This window comes from Trichosurus vulpecula, chromosome 7, assembly GCF_011100635.1.
Source record: "Trichosurus vulpecula isolate mTriVul1 chromosome 7, mTriVul1.pri, whole genome shotgun sequence".
NCBI classification, from domain to species: domain Eukaryota; kingdom Metazoa; phylum Chordata; class Mammalia; order Diprotodontia; family Phalangeridae; genus Trichosurus; species Trichosurus vulpecula.
In genome coordinates this window covers 79,148,036-79,164,036 of record NC_050579.1, presented here as the reverse complement: position 1 = coordinate 79,164,036, position 16,001 = coordinate 79,148,036, and positions in this window count along the sequence as shown.

Here is a 16,001-nt window from a genome sequence, read left to right as displayed (position 1 = left end):
TTGTTGTTGTTAAATCAGTAGCAGAACAGAGCTTGGAGTCAGACTGCTTTGTTGCATGTTATTTGTTCACTTCAAGGGTCCTCATCTCTACTGGAGGGACTCAGTTTCAATCTCCGTAGTGATTGTAGCACCAGGAACCGTTACATTTCTAAAACTTCTATTTTAAATGCATAAATATTTTTAAATCAGCTGCTTAAAAAAAAGTACTGAGGCAGTAGGGCATAGTGGAAAGAACATGCAGTCAGCAGAGACCTAGATTTGAATCTTGCCAACATTTACAGGTTGTGACGTTGGACAAGTGACTTAACCTTTTTACACATATAACTAGGGTGAAATGACCCACTTTGCCTAAGGTTACTGAAATTTAGAAGGTGCCGACAACATGCACAGTTGTAGAAACAATCGAGCTCAGTGAGTAGTTAGCAAGAACAATTAGTTAAAATAAGAACTTGCCGGATGGAGCACTTCCTTCCTAATGGCAGCCTTCTAGGTGAGTTTCCCCCCTACCCTGCTTCCCCACATCAGACTTTCCTTGCTGCAGCCTCCTGGCCTGGTGGTCTCTGACTCTCCTTCCCCACCAGAGGGCAATGTATAAGATTCTCTTCTACCCTCAACTTAATTTCCCAAGGCACCAGTATTGCTAGTTATAATTCAACCTGTCTGACCCTCAGTTTCTTCATCTGCAAAATTGAGAGGATAACAAGTACTTTGTAAACTTGAAGGTGTTATGGACATGAAGAAGAGTCTCTCTCAGGAAGGATCAGGAGGAGAAAGATTAGTACATAGGTTTTTCTGCTGTATTTTACTCTGAGGATAGATGCATGAGTATATCCCAATGTATGAGAAAAGGGAACATCTTTACTGACGCAGGACAAACTTCCAGCAAGTCTAAGAGGTTGTATCCAAGAGGAGCTACGTGTACAAATAGAAGTCTGCAATGAGTGTTCGCAGATTTCTTTTAAAGCTATGCCTCCCTCACACAAGGATTTTAATCCTCACTTTTAGATCTAAAGGATAGAAATAAATCTTATTTTACGTAATAAGAAATATGATTTCTGGTTTTCCTTTTTTTTTACACCTAATATCTCTTTTAGTTCTTCTCAAAATGGTTCACTGTCCCAGTTTATTTCTTTTTAAAAAGTTTTATTGATATATTTTATTTTTTTAATCTTAATTTTAAAATACATCCTTCTCTTCCCGCCTTTTCATCAAGCTACCCTCTGTAACAAAGAATATAAAAGTGAGAAAAGGCAGTTCAGCAAAATTAACTAACACAGTAATTGAATCTGGTAGTATAGGCAACATTCCATGACCAAAGCCTTCCACCTCTGCAAACAAGGGAGAGAGATGTCATGTCTAATTTCTGATGTCCTTACTAGATGACCTCTATAGTCCTTTTTAGCTTTAAATCTTTGATGTTAAGAAGGATTATTATGAAAAGGGAAATATAGCAGCCAGTTTCCTTTGGGATAGACCACTCTTCATATTTTTAATGATGATCCTGTAATAGCTCATTTTTTCAAAGATTAAACTCTGCCCATCTTTTATTGGGCTCATTAGAGTTTCTCTGGGCCTCTCTCCATGCACTGGGCAGCCAGAACATTCTACAGCTCAGCTGAAAAAACAGAACAATAGAATGGTCCAATGTAGCCTTTCAGTGGTGGGAATAACAAGTATTCACAGTAGCTACACAACTTCACTGGGAGAGGGCCGTTCTGTTATGGTGGGTTAAAGAATGCCCAAATTAGTCAAAGTTCAAGGGTGAGGGAGAGTTTGGTGAAGAGATACATCAAACTCAACAGGAAAAGGGATAAGGATGAGGAGGGGGTTATTTAGAGGGAGGATAATAGCAGAGAGGAAATAGTGGAAAGCAAAACAAACTTCAGCTTTGGAGGGCAGATCCTGAAGGAGGGGTTAAAATCCAAAAAGAACTATAAATTAAAAGACTAATTGAAGAGTAGCTGAACACCTTTTAGTATGTGAATGCAATGGAATATTATTGCTCTGTAAGAAATGGCTAAAATGGATTTTCAGGGAATCCTGAGAAGACTTCTTTGTTGATTTAAAATATTTTTGACTCTAGAATAGCCCTGGGCAAGTATGTATGACCTTGGGTAAATCACATAGTCTCTGAATGCTATAGGCAACTTTCTTTTTTAACAAAAATTATTTATTCACTTTTAGTTTTCAACATTCACTTCTGTAAGATTTGAGTTCTAAATTTTCTCCCCTCTTCCCAAGACGGCGTGCAGTCTGATGCAGGCTATAAATATACGTTCATATTAAACATATTTTCACATTAGTCATGTTGTAAAGAAGAATTAGAACCAGTGGGAGAAACCACAAGAAAGAAGAAATAAACAAAAAAGAGAGAGCAAATAGTATGCTTCTATCTGCATGCAGCCTCCATGGTTCTTTTTCTGGATGTGGATAGCATTTTCCATCATGAGTCTTTTGGAATTATCTTAGATCCTTGCATTGCTGAGAAAAGCTAAGTCTATCAAAGTTGGTCCTCTCACAATGTTGCTGTTACTGTGTACAATGTTCCCCTGATTCTGCTCACTTCCCTCAGCATTAGTTTATGTTCAGCCATTCCCCAGTTTCTAATTCTTGGCCACCACAAAAAGGACTGCTATAAATATTTTTGTACCTGTGGGTCCTTTTCCCATTTTTATGATCTCTTTGGGATACAGACCTAGAAGTGGTATTGTTGGGTCAAAGAGTATGCATGATTTCATAGACCTTTGGGCATAGTTCCAAATTGTTCTCCAGAAAGGTTGGATCAGTTCACAACTCCACCAACAATGCATCAGTGTTCCAATTTTCCTATATCTTCTCTAACATTTATCATTTTCCTTTTCTGTCATATTAGCCAATCTGATAGATGTGATATGGTACCTCAGAGTCATTCTCATTTGCATTTCTCTGATCAATAGTGATATAGATCATTTTTTCATATGACTGTAGATAGTTTTAATTTCTTCATCTGAAAACTGCCTGTTTATATCCTTTGACCATTAATCAGTTGGGGAATGACTTGTATTCTTATAAATTTGATTCAGTTATCTATATATTCAAGAAATGAGGCCTTTATCAGAGACACTGGTTATAAAAATTGTTTCTCAGCTTTCTGCTTCCCTTCCAATATTGGTTGCATTGTCTTTGTGCAAAAACCTTTTGATTTAATGTAATCAAAATTATCCATTTTGCATTTCATAATGTTCTCTAGCTCTTGTTCAGTCATAAACTCTTCCATTCTTTACAAATCAGACAGGTAAACTATTCCTTGCTCTCCTAATTTACTTACAGTATCAATCTTTATATCTAAATCATGTACCCATTTTGATTTTATCTTGGTATATGGTGCAAAATCTTTCTAGGCAACTTTCTTAGAAAAAGTTGGAGAGAGGGGGCCCACTTGTATTCTTAGAGTAAGTTTATTTATCAGGGAGGTTTTATATCAGTGATTTTATATCAGTGAACCTATTTTTAATGTGTATGATTTTATTTTGTTTACATTTCTTCCAAGATAGCAAAAATGTATTGCACAGTGCAGAAAGGCTTCATATTTGGAGTCAGGGGTCCTGGGTTCCTATCTACTACCTTTGTCATCTTGGTCAAATGATATAATGATACAACATCTCCAGCCCTGATTTCCTCGTCTGGAAAATGATGGGCTTGGATTAATTGGCCTCTACAGATCCTTCCAACTCTAAATCTATGATGCTGTGAGCTTGTTCTGGGGATTTTGGGCAAGTCACTTGATCCCTTGGGTCCTCAGTTTCCTTACCCGTAGGAGTTACACTAGAAGATTTCCAAGGCCCCTTCCATGTCTAAATGAACGAACCCATGTTCCGGGTGTTGGTTTGCATTTTCAAAGCAATACTGTATGTGAGTGAGCCGAACCTGGAAAGAAAATAACAGTTAAATGTCATAACCTGAAATAACCACACATTTCCCACACTCTGACAAACCACTAAACAGCCAAATGGATACATACCAACATTTCCAAGATCCCCAGAGGATATTCATGAGAATGCTAAGACCCGAACAGAAAAAAAAAAAAAAGACCAAACCCCAACCCAACAACAAAAATCTTTGGGCTAAAAATTATAAACATTTGAAAACAGAGATTTATAATACAAATATTATAATTACAGCCTTTCTGGCTAGGACCAGAGTAATTACTGATATAATGTAAATAAAGACTCTATTCATAAAGGATAATGGTTTTCATTTTTTTTCAGCCATCAGAAGAAGCACAGTGTAGTAAGTAGATGGAGAGCTAGACTGGAAGGCAGAAAGACCTGGGTTCAAGTCCTGTTTCTGCCACATACTCGATGGGGTGCCCACATCTAAATCACATAACGCCTCTAGGCTCTAGACAGCTCTGTTACTTCAAGGTGCGGATGTGCATCAGCAGAGAGAATCTCTTTACCTTAGAGTCCCTGCTACTGATGAAATCACAAGCCCATTCCTTATTCCTATGACAAAACCTTCATCGTATACAGTGACTTTAAAAGTAAATAAAATCAGTTTTTGCCTAGCATCTTATTGGTTAGCATGTTTTCTGAATTTTGGGGCTGGCAGAGGAGAACGGGGGAAAGAATGAAAGACCTAGAATCAGGAGAGGTCTGAGCTTCAATCCCGCCTCCTATGGACTGGCTGTGTGGCAAAAGGCGAGTCACTCAACCAATGTCTCTGATCCTCAGCTTCCTCATTTGTGAAATGGGGGACTCTCTATCAAAGAAGGCTCTTGTGAGGAAAGCGCTTCATAGACTACAGACACTATGTAAACATGACTTGTTACTGATACTATCATCGTGACCTATTATTTACTGAAGGAAAGGGTAAGGGCAAGTGGCTTAGCTTTGGTGGTCCTCAGTTTCCTCATGCATAAAATGAGCTGAGGTTAGATTAGATGGCCTCTGAGGCTTATTCTAGCTCCCAAATTCATGGGAGGTATAAAGCAAACCCTGTTTTTTTCCTACAAATGGGAAAATCAAAGTATAGGGAACTCAAGTGATTTATCTAAGGTTATAGTCATAGATTCCAGCCTTCTTCTTTTACAGGAGAGGAAAAGAAAACTTTCAGAGGTAAAGTGACTTGTCCAAAGTCAAATAGCAAGTGAGTCACCAAGCCTGGATTCGAACCTAGACCTTTTGACTCCAAAGCCAGTACTCTTTTTCATTTTGCCTTTCAAAAATGTAAGTCCGTAGCAGAATTAACACTAACAATAGCTGACATTTACCTTAGTTCTTTTACATATGCACAATACTTTTTTTAATTTTGTGAGGCAATCTGAGTTGACTTGCTCAGGGTTACACAGTTGGTGAGTGTCAAGTGTTGAGCTTGGATTTAAACTCAGGTCCTCCTGACTCCAAGGCTGGTGCTCTATCCACTGCACCACCTAGCTACTCCTTAATATACTTTTCAGAAAATAACTCATTCGATGATCCCAACACTGTGGGGGTGGATGCCCGCCCTTTTATATCTGAGGAAACAAGCTCAGAGGGGTTAAATGACTTGCCCAATTGTTGCATAGTAATTGTGAGAGGTGGGTTTTAAATGCAAATCTTTCTCAATCCCCGATTTAGTTCTCTTTCCACCACACCACACTGACCTTGGATGTTTCTATTTGTCCATGATGTCCATGAACCTTTGTATTGTATGTTTAGTTACTTTTTAAATAATTAGAAGGGAAAATGCCATTTAAGTTAGGAGAATTGGCCTTAAACTTTATTTTCCTTGGGAATAGGGCATAATTGACACCACCAACTTTCTTAAGTTATAGGAAGATGACAAACAGTGTTATTTGCTTGGAAATGTTTCCTGGTATTTCACTGTTTGGAAGATTAGTCATAGACTCCGCTACAGTATACATTCATTCATGAGATTCATTAAGTGTCTACTACATGCAATGCCCTGTTCTCGGAATTAGGAGCCCATGAGCTTCTCGAAGGTAGGACTGTTTCATTATTGTCTTTGAATCTCCATTGTACCTGGTACACCATAGGCACATAATAAAGGCTGGGGAGAGCAGGATCATAAAAGACTTCCACCTTTCTGTCATTTGGTTGTCTCCAACCCTTTGTGACCCCATCTGGGGTTTTCTTGGCAGAGATACTGGAGTGGTTTGCCATCTCCTTCTCCAGCTCCTTTTCCAGATGAGGAAACTGAGGCAAACAAGGTTAAGTGACTTGCCCAGGGTCACACAGCTAGTAAGCGTCTGACACCAGATTTGAACTCAGGAAAATGGGTCTTCCTGATTCCAAGCGCAGTGCCCTATCCACTGTGCCACCTAGCTGCCAACCTTAGTGGTCATTTATTTGAATTCCGTCATGTACAGATGAAGAAATTCAGAGAGGCGGTGACATGCTGTGTACTCATGGCTGGGAAAGATGATGCTTTTAAGTTTAATCCACATTATTATCACTTTCTCCATCACTTTCTTCAGTCTAGCAATCAACAAAACAATTAATTAAGCCCTAATTTGTATGTTTGCTAATTTCTAAAGTATAAACGCTCACACTGAAAATTTAACAATTTGTTCTCACGCAGCTGCTGGACTGAGCTGGCTCCAGCTGAGAAAAGCAGCCTCAGGAATGGTGTAGATGGTCATGGAGTGGCTGGAGAACTAGCGTGTAGTGAAGGAAGGAGTGTGGAGGTGGAGCTGCTTCTGTAATAATTATAATTACATGGCTAAGATTTTGCATCTGGAAAGAAGTCATGTGACTAAAGGGAAGAAAGAGCTCCGTAGGCTGGGTACGGGGAGGGCAGGGAGGTTCCAGCTTTTCTAACTAGCTGAAGATAAGAGGAAGGAAGCAAGAAAGGAAATAAGCATATATTAACTGCCTACTGTGTGTCAGGCTTTGTGATAAGCATCTTACAAATATTACCTTGTTTGATCCTCACAACAGCCCCGGGAGGGAGGCACTATTATTATTCCCACCCATTACACATGAGGAAACTGAGGCAGACTGGGGGTAAGTGATTTGCCCAGGGACACACAGCTAGTAAATATTTGAGGAAGGATCTGAACTCCAGTCTTCTGACTCCAGACCCAGCCCTCTCTCTCTGCTCGGTCACTTAGCTGCCTCTAGAGGAGACAGAAAGACTGAGGGTGGAGCACTGTAGTAGAATGAGCTTAAACATTTTGAGTGACCATTTGTATTGAATGCTTGAGAGTCCATGAAAAAAGAATAACAGCATGAACAGGAATTCAGCATGAGAGGGTTTTGTGAGTCATATGAGACAGAGTAGCAGTTGCTGTTTGTCCTTCATTCCCAGAGGAGGACACTGACATCTGGAAGGTGATGTCATGACTTGCAGGTGAATAGGATTTAAGTGAAGGAGGGCTGGACAGAGTCACCAGCCTTGCTGTCTCCTCAGGAGCCATCTGGGTCCAGTGCCCAGATATAGATCGGCATGGCTGGAGATGGCCCAGGATGCAGTGGGAGACCTTGGCCCAAGCCAGAGTGAGCAGTAGTTGAGAGCAGAGCTGGCCAGGTGTACACTGAGCCCTGACCTGAGGGGGTCTGTGAATAAAGACACTGTTGGAAACTCTGGTCCTGGTTCCTCCCCTCATCCTCTTCCCCAATAGTACGTGCATCAGCTTAAAAAGTCAGTTTTGAAAGTTTTGAAATGGGCTCACGAAGAGTCTGACATGACTGAAATGACGAAGCAACAGCAACGTGTACATGTGAGTCTCCCTCCTAGAGAAGAAAGAAAAAAGAGCTGAACGAATGCTTCCCTCCTCTCTAGGTTAAGGGAGGCAAGAAAGTGTTTCTTTAAAAAAAAATGGAAGAAGTAAACAGAAAAGAATGGATGTGAAGGAGTAGAGAAAGGCAGCCCCAAGCTGCTGGAAGAAAGAGGTTCCCAGAAGGAAGGGAAGAAGGAACAAAGACGTTTGGAACTAAGAAATGGGAATGACGCTCTTCCTGTTGAGGGGGGAGCTGGACACTCTGTGGAGGAAGCAGCTGCTTTTCCTCCAAGGAAGGTGGATGTGGATGTGCAAACACCAACCATCGAGAGAGGTCACCCAGTAATGGCTTCGGAAGAAGACAGGAGGCCTGGTGGCTGGTGACTCCTTGCTAGCAGTATTTGTTGACCCGACAAAAAACAATAGAGAAGTCTGCTCTCTGCCCAGGGCATGTATCCTGGATGTAATGAAGCATCTTCCAAGGTGTGCCATTCTTGGTGATTCATGTGGGGACACATGACTCCACAGGAGTGAGGGGGAACCTAGAAAAGGAAGTAAACAGGGAGGAAGTAAACAGGACCCTGCAAGACAGAAGGAGAAGGCCTTGGTATAATTGACCTGGGTAGAAAATAGAGACCAAGTGAACAGTCTAGGAGAGAAATATTTGACTGGTCACTAGAGGAAGTCCTTTATGGGGAAGAGGGTCAGGAGGGATCCCAATGTTAAACAACAGAAGGTGTAAATAGCTCAGGGCTATTTGCTCAGGGGGCAACACTCCAAGGTTTGTGGCTTCAGAGATTAAGAGGAGACATAGTTAGCACCAACTGGGGAATCAAGACCTGAATGAGAGTCTGGTTAAAAAGGACACTGACGAGATGTCAGGGTAGAGGAGTCACCATTGAAGGAACAGATGAAAAGGATGAGAGGGACAGGTAAAAGAGCTGGGAAATCTCGCCCCCTACCTCCTCAGGGTATGCCTAAAAGTCGCCAGAACTCTGTAGGTCTAAGCAGGGGAAGAGTGACTTACCGGAAGATGGCATTTTGGACATTGTGGGTCTTTCTGCGTGTCTTTTTTTTAAACTGGATGAATACAGCTGTTCTAGGTTTTGAAGTCTTGAAGTTCCGAGTGTCGGTAAGGGGAATTGATGGCCACCATGGGAAGTGAGGTAACGGTCTACTAGATTCTGGAGTTCCCGGGTTTCACTTGGGTAGGGGCAATGAGCCAGATTAATGTGGGTTCAGTTTTTCAGTTGTGTCCAACTCTTTGTGACCCCAATGAGGTTTTCTCAACAGAGATACTAGAGTGGTTTGTCATTTCCTTCTCCAGCTCATTGTGCCGATGAGGAAACAGGCGAACAGGGTTAAATGATCTGCCCAGATCTGAATTCAGGAAGATGAGCCTTCCAGACTTCAGGCTCAATACTTTATCCACTTAGTGAGAAGTCCCTCAATGTGTCAGGTGGGAGGCTCTCACATTCTTCAAAAAGTGGAGGAAGCATTGAAGGGAACTCTTCTTTGGGACCTTATTCTTACTGACTGATAAAGGAGAAATGATGAGAAGCCAAGAAATGAGGGCCCAAGAATCCTTCAAGAATGAAATTCTGAAAATTGGCACAATTCTTTTAGGTAAAAGGGGAATCGTCATAACATGGCCTCCTCCTGCCTTTCTACTCTTCTTAAATATTACTCCTCATCTTCCCACCCGCCCAACTCAAGCCTCTGCCATCCTGGCTGTTGCCATCTACTGACTCTGGGCATTTTCACTGGCTGCCCTCCATGCCTGGAAAAGTCTCCCTCATTATCTCCACCTCCCCCCTTCCTTAAAATCCTACCATTTCCAAGAAGCCTTTTCCTATATTTCTTTGATGCTAGTGCCTTCCCTCTGTTGATTATCTCCAGTTTATCCTGTCTCTATCTTGTTGTCGTCTCCTCCATTAGTCCTTGAGCTCCTTGAGAGTGAGGACTGCCCTTTGCCTTTCTTTGTAACCCCAGTACTCAGGCACAGAGTGGGTGCTTAATAAATGCTTATTGAATGACTGACTATAAAAACTGATATGGGTGCTTAGGAAACCAATTGACCAACTTATTTTTAAAATGTGTGTATAGAAGGAAGAAAGAGTAGAGAACAGAGGGTGAAATGAAGAGCAACGTGAACCTCTAAGTATGTCAGGCTATTCTTATAATCTGAGCTAGGGGTAAATTCTGAGGTTAACACAAAGGGCTTGGACTTTTTTGGTTGCTGTTGGTTTTTTGTTTTGTTCTGTTTTGCTGGGATCAGGAGGAAATCAAAGAAGTGATAAGTTTGTTGCTCATGTTGGTAGGACAACAGAGAGAAGATGGAACTACAAATTTTTTTTTCATTTTTGTTTCCTTTTTCCAAGGAAAGTTATTTTTGGGTTGAGAGGGAAGAATAAAAAAGTCTGTCAGGGAATTGAATCTCAGTTAAATGAGGAAATAATTAAAGGGTACCTACCTGCTGTCATTGAGTTCAGAGAAACAGAGCTGACCAAACTTCATCTTATTCCATTAAAAGAATGGTTTCTGAGCCTTTGCCTGTGATCTTTTGAAAGATCATGGAGAAGAAGAGAAGTGCTATAAAACTCAAAAAGGCAAATGTTTTTTCAAACAAGTTAAACAAGGGTGTGGTCGAAGATGAAGGGGATTGCCAACTGGCTGTCAAGACTCAGTGCCAAAAGATGCACTCAGGGACACTCCAATATCTTCCACAATTCTCATAGGTTTGTTTCCTTATTATCTCTCTTTCTGGATTCAAAGGCAGTCTAGTGAGCATGGATATGCTACAGAATAGATTAAAAAATCACCTCAAATACACAACTTTCTAATTGTCTCTGGGCTCCCATTGTTTTCACATTGTTTGGGTTACTTTTTCTGCCTCAGTGTTGAATCTCAAACCTATGGGATTAGATAAAAACAACTGTTAATTGTCTTGTACTTTATTAGGAGTGTAAAATAGCATAGTCATAGAGGATAAAGAAAGGCATTTTTAAAAGACACAGAACACTAAACTAGGGACTTAGTTGGGATTGGCTCTTTTTCTCCTTATCTCTCTCCTCCCATCCAGTATGAGGGAAGAATGAAGAAAAGGATTTGTATTTAAACTCTAGATTGGAAATTTCTCCAGCACAGTGCTCTTTGGATGTATTGAGGGAGAAAGGAGATATAGATCAGCTACCACAACTCTGACCCAGTCTTGTCCTGCCAACTATTGTTTCCTCTCACTTTCCTCTTCCTCCAGCTGGGTCACGTATGCCCACTCACATATCATTCTTCTTTGCCCACTTCCAGGCATATTCTGCAATAAGCTCATATTTGCGATGCCCTGCTTTCAGTCACAACAGGACATGAAGAGGCATAGAAGGAAAAGCAGAAAACAGAAACCATCACCTCCTTCTCCTTCTTAGTGTCTTGGGCAGAAGTTCCCCTCAAGACCAAAAGCCGCAGAAACCTGGGAAACTCTGATGAATACAGTCATGCACACTCCAGCCTTCTAAGTCTCTATGAAAATTCCTAAGGAGAGGAGAAGGTCTTATTAACATGACAAAAGAAAAGTGGGCGGAGTCTATAATTTAAAGGCTGTTGAGCCCAACTTTCATTCCTCACAAAATTCTAGAATGTTTGAATAATGGGAGAGTTTGCTGTCCTTGTAAACAAGATGGCAATATGAACAGTAGACAATAGCACAACTAGGTCGATTTGTAAGTTGCTGAATGATGGACCCAGACAGTAGTAATCAATGGACTGATGTTAACTTTTGGAAAGTCTCTAGTGGAATATTCCTAGCGTTTGTCCTTAGTCCTGAACTGCATATCATTTTTCTCAAGGACTTGAATACATATACATATATATACACATATATATGTATCGATAGATAGATACACACACATATATAGTTTGCTTATCAAATTTTCAGTTAGCATGAAGCTGAGGTGGGGATAGATTACATAGATTACATCTTAGGTCATCTGGTCTAACTTACCTTCATTTTGCAGATCAGTAAGTAAACTGAGGCCCATGGAGGTCGAGTTACTTGCCTTAGGTCACAGAGGTAGCAAGTATCTGAGGCAGGATTTGGATACAAGTCCCATGACTCCAAATATGGCGCTCTTCAAATCTAGTGTTACCATTCAGAGTACACTCACAAGTAGTTCTCACAAGCCAATGGACCCAATCTAACAAGATAAAATGTAATAGGGATAAATGTAAAGTTGTAGATTTAGGTTTCAAAAAATGAACTTCACAAGTACAAGATGGGTACGTGTGGCTTGACAAAAGTGCATGTGAAAGATGGGGTGAGGGGTAGGGGTGCCGATTAGTGGATTCCGAGCTCAGAGTGAGTCACAGGCATGACATAGCAGCCAAAAAAAGCTAATTCTATCTTCATATGCTTTGAGTGTCCATAAAAAGGGAGTCGTCAGGTGTCTCTACTTGAGCTCAGGCAGATCACTTCTGGAGTATTCTATGGAATTTGCAGCATTACATTTTAGAAAGGACATTGTCCAGTTACAACACAGCTAGAAGAAGGTGAGGAAGATTCTATGGGGGTAGGATACCAAGACATACAAGAACTGAATGAATGAAATAGATGTTTAGACAAAAGCAAAGAAAATGGAGGAGGGATATGATATCAGTCTTCAAGAATTTTACAGGCTATCCCCATGGAAGAGGAATGAGATCATTCTACTTGGCTCCAGGAAATAGAACTAGCAGCAGCAGTAAGAAATTGCCCGGAGGCAATTTGAGGCTTGAAGTCAGGGAAATTTTCTTATACAGTTAGAGCTGTCTGTTTGTGGTAAGTTGCCTAGTTAAGTTCTCCTCCACTGGAGTTTTTCAAGTAAAAGCTATCTAATCATTTGTCAGAGATACTGTATAAAGTTTCATAGATGGTTCAGATGTAGGTTGGGACTAGGTAGTTTCAAAGGTCCCTTATTATTATGTGATTTGGTAAAGAAGAGTACAAAATACTGAGAAATCTCAGTTACCTGGTGAATGAAGGAAGACTTTATGGAGGGGGGTTATACATGAATATATTTTGAAGGATAGGTAGGAAATCAACCAACAGAGGAGAGTGAGGAGAGCGTTTTGGGCCAAGTAAATAGTGTGAAGCAAGTCAAAGAGGCAGGGAAACACCGAGAGCAAATAGTCCAGTTTTGCAAGACCATAATCTAATCCAACCCATTATGTTTGGAAATGTAGGTTGGTACTGGACTGTGAAAGGCCTTGAATGCTAGTCCAAGGAATTTATACTTTATTTGATAAGACAGTGGGGAGCTGTTGAAGGATTTTGAACAGTGATACAATATTATCTGAGCTGTGCATTAGGAAGACTGATAGAACATTATTATATGGGATAGATTGGACAGAGGTGAGCTTTAGTAGAGACTGGAGGCAAGGAGACCAGGGGGAAGCTATTATAATAGTCCAGGAGAAGTAACAATGGCTCGAACTGGAATGGTGGTGATGGAATGGTCAGTAGGGACAAATAGAGAACCCGAGGTTCACAGAGGTTAAGTGAATTTCCTGAGTAAATACAAAAGGTCCTAGATGTAGATGGGAGGCTCCTAAAGCATTCAGCACACAGATATTGCAAGTGTCAATGGCAGAAAGAGAATTCATTGCTCAGAACTTTAATTATTTTGGTGTAATGAGGGGTAAACAATAGAGACCCCTGGTCTGTTGTGGCTAGAACACACCCCTGGTAGTGGTGGAGCCTGCACACAGGCTGGAAATGTGGTCAGCTCTGAAGGCCTTTGTGCTTCGGGAAGACATAACAAACCCTTGGTTTCAGAAAAAATAAATGCTAAAAATACAAAAGACTGAAAAGTGTGTATTGTCAAAAACCTCAAATATGAAGCAGTAATATAATCACCATTATACTCTCCTGAGAGGCTAGTAATTAAAACATTAAAATATGAGATATTTTGTGATTTTGCTGAATTGACATTTTTTCTTCACCTGGGCATTGCACTGTCTAAACAATTTCCTCTAGGTTCATGTCTTCTAACACATCAGGCCTGGGGTTGCATTCTACCTTCTGCTAATGAGTCTCTTCTCCAAGAAGGGCTGTAGTAGCTAGAGAGTGTCATGAACTGAGAAGCAGGACTTCTTAACCTCTCAAACCCACAAGGTTGCCTCGAAGGCTAGAAATATATATCTCAGGATTGCCATTGGTCACCTATGTTCAGGAGTAAAAACCAAAAGCAGAACATGTGCCCAGAGGCCCAGACTGAAGCTTGCCTTGTCCTGTCCTCTGCTTTAACTGCCATGTGTAAACAGTGACTCTGCTAGGGTTGCGAAGGTACCCCTTCTTCACATCTTATGGAAAAGAAAGAAAAAGGAAAGCAGAGCTCCAGTCACTCCTTTTCAAATCTGTTGAGTGGGTGGTTCTTCATAGTTCTCATATGCACACTGGTGAAGTTTTTCCCCTCTCTCCCCTCCCCACCCCTGCCATGGGGAGAGGACTGTAGGACCACTCAGAGTTTGCCTCATCACCCAAAATTGCCAAAATTCTTCAAAGCTGAGCACATTTCCCTGGAAGTGATCAGGGAAGAGGCTCAAAATCTCATGACATGTACTCTAGCCAGAGCAGAGCAAGCAGGCCAACTGTTTACCTCCCATTACATTGGTAACTACTAACTTTTCCTTTTCCTTGTGAGACCGAAAGCAAAATGTTTAACAATACATGGTGATGATTAGGAAACTTGCCCTATGTGAAATAAACATAAAACTTTTTTTTAAACTAAGGCTTGATCTATGATTGCAAAATGGAGCAGAAGATTAAAAACTGTTGTCTTGACCTCCCTCTCTTTTCTCCTCTCCCCATCTCCCCTCCAAAAAAGCTGTTGTTTGTGGGGAATTGGTTCTAAATTACATGAATTGCCTTGCTTCTCTAGGTCACTACTCAGTTGAAATGTACTTTAGTAATGTCTGGGGGAAACTAAATTTGAACTCCAATACCATTGATAGTCATTTTTATTAGCTATGCTTAATTAATTTTACAGGAATCTCTACAAGCTAATAATTTAAAAGAAGGATACTTTGAGAGGGAAACAGATCTTATTGCCAACCAGGATGCTGTATCATACATTTGGGGTAAAGCAGAGGCTAAAATACATAGCACTGAGAGACAAATAGGGAATTTAAAGGCACCATAAATAATGAAACAATTACGACATGAAAAATACATATATATATTTAGTGGCATAGCGACTAAATTTTCAAAGCTAGGCAAATTAAAGCTGGATTTGTTAGATATGTGAACAGAAGTAAATTTCAGAGAGCTTATTTATTTTGGGGTCACACACAGGACTGTTACAAAAATTGGTTACACTCTAGGGTTCTAAACCGGCGATTTGGGAATTAAAAAAAAATTTTGATAGCTGTATTTCAGTATAATAGGTTTCCAATCTTATACATTTTATTTTATGCATTTAAAAACATCATCCTAGAAAACCCCTTCTTAAATGAGGGTTTGCACTCTGCTTCCTGTTGGTGGATCTTTTCCTCAAGACTTCACCAGAGTGCCTAGGACACAAAAAGGGTTAAGAACCCTACCCTACCCTAGAGAATATGTAGAAATACAAAGTCCTAAATACTTCTTTAGCAGACTACAATACAATAAAAACTGTTTTAAAAAAAGGAAATGTTAACAAATGATGCAAATAATTCCCAGATCTGTTTATCCAGTCCTAACTTCTTTCCTGAACTCTCCATGGTCTTATATATCCAACTGCCTATTGGATGTGTAGAACTGGATGTCCTGTAGACACTTGACATGCCCAAAACAGAACTCATTATCTTTTCCTCAAACCCTCTTGTCTCCCAGACTTCCCTCTTACTGTCCAAGATACCACCATCTTTCCAGGTAATCACATTCATCATCTCAGTGTTATCTTTGATTTCTTTCTCCCTCTTAGCTCCCATATCCAATCTGTTCCCAAGTCCTGTTGATTCTCTTTTATCAACATCTCTCTACCATTGTCTCTACTGTCTCCCCTCTGACACTGCCATCACCTCACTACTGGATTCCTGCAATCACCTGATAGTTGGTCTCGTTGCTGTCCAGTCCATCCCCTGCTTGGCTGCTAAAGTGATTTAGCGAACAAAGAGGTCTTCCTAAAGTACAGATCTGGCCATGTCTCCCCCACCCCCACCTCTCTCCTGCCCCTCATTCCCCAACCCTCCCACCCTCCCCTAACTCAGTTAAACTCCAGTGGCTCCCTAACTACGTTCAGGATCGAATATAAAATTCTATTTGACTTTTAAAGCCCTTCACAACTTG